Genomic DNA, 5,221 nt, shown 5'->3' with positions numbered 1-5,221 from the left:
TCATATGGTATAAGAGTACGTTTAATTTATAAGAAACTGTCTTATAAAAAAGCCATCTTCCGAAGTAACTGTGCCCTTTTGCATTCCCATCAGCCAAGAGAGAAAGCTCTTGTTGCTCACCAGCACTTGGTATTTTCAGCGTTTTGGATTTTGGCCATTTTCGTAGGTGCATAGCAGTGTTTCATTGTTGTTTCAATTTGCAAACCCCTACTAACACATGATGTTGAGTGCCTTTTCATATGCTTGTCTGCCATCTGTACAGCTTTCCTGGAGGTGTCTGTTCAGATATTTTGCTACTTTTTTTTTTCAGTTATGATGTTCATCTTCTTATTTTTTGTATTTTAAGAGTTTTGTATATTTTGGGTAACAGACCTTTATCAAATATGTCTTTTAGCATATTTTCTCCCAGCCCTTGGCTTGTCTTCTCATTCTCTTAACAGTGTCTTTTACACGTTTTCAATTTTAATGAAGCCCAGCTTATCAATGATTTCATCACTTACGTCTTTGATGTTTTATCAAAAAAGTCATCACTGAACTCGAGGTCATCTAAATTTTCTCTTATATTATCTTTTAGGACTTCAGTAGTTTCAGTTTTAAAATGTTTTATTTTTGTGGTCAGTGGAGAGAAATATAGTTGATTTTGACCCTATTTCTAGTTTTGCTAAATTCACACAAATTGTTGAAAGATGTGTGTTAAAGTCTCCTACCATGATTATAGACATCTCTTCCTCCTAGTTTTGCTTGCATTTTTTTAAACCACCTACTCTTTTTCTTTTTTTTAATTAGTTATTTGGCTGCACTGGGTCTTCGTTGCAGCATGTGGGAACTTTAGTTGTGGCATACAAACTCTGCAATATGTGGGATCTTGTTCCCTAACCAGAGATCAAACCCTTGGCCCCCTGCATTGGGAGCACAGAGTCTTAGCCACTGGACCACCAGGGAATTCCTCTTCACTTGGTTAATTATAATCCACTACCAAAGTGGATTCCATGCTCACCTCAGTACTCCATTTATGAGTTCCTTTATTTATTTTTTAAAATTTATTTCTTTGGCTGCACTGTGCAGCATGTGGGATCTCAGTTCCCCCACCAGGGATTGAACCCTGGTCCCTGGCATTTAGAGCACAAAGTCTTAATCCCTGGACCACCAGGCAAATCTAGCATTTGCCCTTATTTAGCGTTGCCTCTCAGCTGCTTGCACTCTAGCAGGAAGGGCTTCATAATTTTTTTTCAAGGGCACATATATGCTTTAAGTTTAAATGTAACAATACACAATTACCTCTAAAATATAAACATATAAAATAAAGCAAAACCAACTAAAACAATAGCAAGATATTCCAGTAGACTCCCCCTTGTACATAGTATTGGCTTTCATTACATCTCACCTTTGATCTGTCTTAGAAACGATGACTTGTACTGAGATTTCATTCAGAAAACTGGTTTCCACTTCGCCTCCAATAGACTGAGTAAAATGAGATTGCCTGCATCAAGTGTTGGGAAGCATGTGGGCCTCTCACAAACCACCAGTTGGAGTAGAAAATGGTCAAGCACGTGGCAGGACTGCTTGGAAATCTACTGAGATTGTACATATGCCAACCCCATGACCAAGCCAGCCGACTCTTGGCTGCGAATCCAACAGAGGTGCATAAACATGTTTATTAGAAGGGCATATGAATATTCATAGCAGTGGTATCTGTAATAGCGCCCAAACAGGAACTACCCAGCTGCCCATTACACAGTATATTTACAAAACAGAACGCTATTCAGTGATGAGACCAGATAATCTACAAATACACTACAGTCTACAAATTTAAATACCTACTAAAAATATGGTGTTGTATCTATCACCTACTACAACTATATGTACCTACTACAACTACTCCAACTGTGGTGTTGGAGAAGACTCTTAAGAGTCCCTTGGGCCACAAGGAGATCAAGCTAGTCAATCCTAAAGGGAATCAGTCCTGAATATTCATTGGGAGGACTGGCACTAAAGTTGAAGCTCCAGTACTTTGGCCACCCGATGCAAAGAACTGGCTCATTGGAAATGACCCTGATGCTGGAAAAGATTGAAGGCAGGAGAAGGGGATGACAGAGGATGAGATGGTTGGATGGCATCACTGACTCAATGGACATGAGTTTGAGCAAGCTCCAGGAGTTGGTAATGGACAGGGAAGCCTGGCGTGCTGCAGTCCATGGGGTCGCAAAGAGTCAGACACGCCTGAGCAACTGAACTGAACTGAACTACACATATATGTACCTACGTGGAAGAACCTCACTTCCACGTGGTGAATGTGGTGAATGAAAGACTCCAGAGACAAAGGAGCACAAGCTGGATGATTCCATTTCTATGAAGAACAAAAATAGATGAAACTAATCTGTGGCTACAGAAGACACAGTTGCCTCTTTTTATGTTATTTTTTTATTTTTAATTGGAGGGTAATTGCTTTACAACATTGTGCTGTTTTCTGCTGTGAATCAGCCATAGGTATACATATGTCCCTCCCTCTTGAACCATCCTCGTCCTATAGATCCCCATCCCACCCCTATAGAGCACTGGGTTGAGCTCCCTGTGTCATACAGCAAATTCCAACTGGTTATCTATTTTACATATGGTTATCTATTTTACCTATGGCGATGTATAGGTTTCAGTGCTACTCTCTCGGTTCATCCCACCTTTTCCTTCCCCAGCTGTGCCCACAGCTCTCTATATCTGAATCTCTATTCCTATGCTGCAAATAGATTAATCAGTATCAGTTTTCTAGACTTCATATATATACGTTGCAGTTATTGCTTAGTCATTAAGTCTTGTCTGACTCTGCAGCCCGCCAAGCTCCTCTCTCCACACAATTCTCCAGGCAAGAATACTAGAGTGGGTTGCCGTTTCCTTCTCCAGGGGATCTTCCCTACTCAGGGATCAAACCTACATCTGTTATGTCTCCTGAATTGGCAGGTGGGTTCTTTGTCACTAGCACCACCTGGGAAGCTATATATACATTAATATACTCTATTCTTCTCTTTTCCAAAAGTATGGAATACTTCACGAATTTGCCTGTCATCCTTGCAGAGGGGCTACATTAATCTGCTTTATATTGTTCCAGTTTTTTAGTATATGTGCTGCTGAAGCAAGCACGAGTAGTTGATTGGGCAACGGAAATGGTCAATGTCTTGATCTGGGTGGTGATCCCCCAAGTGGAGACATAGGTCAAAGTCTTTTAAGTGCCCACTTAAGATCTGTGCACCTTATCGTGTTTCATACCTAAGTAAACATTTTTCAGATCAGTTCAGTTCAGTTCAGTCTCTCAGTCGTGTCCAACTCTTTGCAACCCCATAAATCACAGCACGCCAGGCCTCCCTATCCATCACCAACTCCCAGAGTTCACTCAGACTCATGTCCATCGAGTCGGTGATGCCATCCAGCCATCTCATCCTCTGTAGTCCCCTTCTCCTCCTGCCCCCAATCCCTCCCAGCATCAGTCTTTTCCAATGAGTCAACTCTTCACATGAGGTGGTCAAACTATTGGAGTTTCAGCTTTCACATCATTCTTTCCAAAGAACACCCAGGGCTGATCTCCTTTAGAATGGACTGGTTGGATGTCCTTGTAGTCCAAGGGACTCTCAAGAGTCTTCTCCAACACCACAGTTCAAAAGCATCAATTCATCAGCACTCAGCTTTCTTCAGAGTCCAACTCTCACATCCATACATGACCACTGAAAAAACCATAGCCTTGACTAGACAGACCTTTGTTGGCAAAGTAATGTCTTTGCTTTTCAATATGCTATCTAGGTTGGTCATAACTTTCCTTCCAAGGAGTAAGCCTCTTTTAACTTCATGGCTGCAGTCACCATCTGCAGTGATTTTGGAGCTCAAAAAAAAAGTCTGACACTGTTTCCACTGTTTCCGCATCTATTTCCAATGAAGTGATGGGACCAGATGCCATGATCTTCATTTTAAAAAGCTTTAAAAAACGTTTTGAGAAAAAAAAAAAAAAACGTTTTGAGGCATATAGTCACTTGACCCAGGACTTGGAGACTGAGTCTGCCATGCACAGGCAGAGCAGGCTTCATGGCTGACACCTTGCTCCATCCCCAGTCACCTCCTGTGACAATATATTTTTTAAAATGTCTAGCATAGTATTCGGAGAAGGCAATGGCACCCCACTCCAGTACTCTTGCCTTGGATGGAGGCAAATTCCATGGATGGAGGACCCTGATGGGCTGCAGTCCATGGGGTCGCTAAGAGTCGGACACAACTGAGCGACTTCACTTTCACTTATCACTTTCATGCATTGGAGAAGGAAATGGCAACCCACTCCAGTGTTCTTGCCTGGAGAATCCCAGGGACGGGGGAGCCTGGTGGGCTGCCGTCTATGGGATCGCACAGAGTTAGACACGACTGAAGCGACTTAGTAGCAGCAGCAGCATAGTATTTGTCACCCCACACAGGCTCTGCCAGAAATCTGCCACTCCTCCATCAAAAGGTACTGTCCAGGCCCCGCCCCGCCCTCGCACCCTCAATCTGGGTGAGCCAGTGACTGTTTTGACCAATGAAGTGTGACAGCAGTGACACTGGCTGCCTTCCAAGGCCAGGTCATAAAGGGCGATGGATTCCTCGGGCTCTCTTTGGACATGCCATGTTGGAAGCTGGCAGCCCCAAGGCCGTGATGCTTAGAGACCATGTGGTAAGCCTGAGGAGCCCCAGCTGTCCAGCCTCTAGCTGCTTTTTGATCTCCACTGATGTCACATGAGCAACCCACTCTAGTATTCTTGCCTGGAGAATCCCATGGACAGAGGAGCCTAGCGGTCTACAGTCATGGGGACACAAAGAGTTGAACATGAGTGAACTGACTTAGCACACTGCAAGCTGATGGTGGGGATGGTGATCATGAGGGTGGCTACACCTGTACAGAGGCAGAGGGTATATGGGAACTATCTGTGCACCAGACTGTGTCTGAGTTCAAATTCCAGAGCTCCCACTTTCCAGCTGGGTGCCCTTGGGGGAGGTACTTAACTGGAGCCTCAGTGTTCTCATCCATAAAATGGGAGTAATAATTGTGGCTTCTTCCCAGCTCTGTCTTGAGGATTAAAGGAATTAATCTATGGAAAGTACTCAGTGTAGCCTGGCAAACAACAAGCATGCTGAAATATTCATCGTCAAAACAACCTTATTTGATAGGTTTTATTTTCCCCATTTTACAGATAAGGAGACTGAGGCACTGAGA

At 43.3% G+C, this 5,221-nt stretch overlaps 1 non-coding gene across 1 annotated transcript; it reads right to left on the bottom strand.

Annotated features, from left to right (window-relative positions):
* Positions 1 to 3,023: 3,023 nt before the first annotated feature.
* LOC112446845 (U6 spliceosomal RNA) lies at positions 3,024 to 3,132 on the bottom strand. The gene has a single exon (XR_003034935.1). It is a non-coding gene; the product is annotated as a U6 spliceosomal RNA (small nuclear RNA).
* Between the last annotated feature and the right edge of the window lie 2,089 nt (positions 3,133 to 5,221).

The sequence above is a fragment of the Bos taurus genome, chromosome 5, assembly GCF_002263795.3.
Source record: "Bos taurus isolate L1 Dominette 01449 registration number 42190680 breed Hereford chromosome 5, ARS-UCD2.0, whole genome shotgun sequence".
Lineage (NCBI taxonomy): Eukaryota > Metazoa > Chordata > Mammalia > Artiodactyla > Bovidae > Bos > Bos taurus.
The sequence above is the reverse complement of the archived record's forward strand: the minus strand, read 5'-3'. Positions and strand labels throughout refer to the sequence as shown.